This window comes from Rhincodon typus, chromosome 22 (assembly GCF_021869965.1).
Source record: "Rhincodon typus isolate 14 chromosome 22, sRhiTyp1.1, whole genome shotgun sequence".
NCBI classification, from domain to species: Eukaryota; Metazoa; Chordata; class Chondrichthyes; order Orectolobiformes; family Rhincodontidae; genus Rhincodon; species Rhincodon typus.
The window spans coordinates 2,595,910-2,596,319 of record NC_063353.1 but is presented as its reverse complement, the minus strand read 5'-3'; positions in this window follow the sequence as shown (position 1 = coordinate 2,596,319).

The window sequence follows — 410 nt, the reverse complement described above, 5'->3', positions numbered from 1 at the left end:
TCCCACCTCAAGCCCCACCCCCATCTCCTACCTACCAGCCTCATCCCGCCCCCTTGACCTGTCCGTCCTCCTTGGACTGATCTGTCCCCTCACTAACTCCCCACCTACACTCACCTTTACTGGCTCCAACCCCGCCTCCTTGACCTGTCTGTCTCCTGTCCACCTATCTTCTCCTTTATCCATCTTCTATCCGCCTCCCCCTTTTTCCCTATTTATTTCAGAATCCCCTTCTCCTCCCCCATTTCTGAAGAAAGGCCTAGACCCGAAACGTCAGCTTTCCTGCTCCTCTGCTGCTTGGCCTGCTGTGTTCATCCAGCTCGACACTTTTTATCCAGAAAATACATTCCATATACTCTGCAATTGTAATAGCATTGAAAAATGAATTATTAGTGATTGTATTATTTATTTAG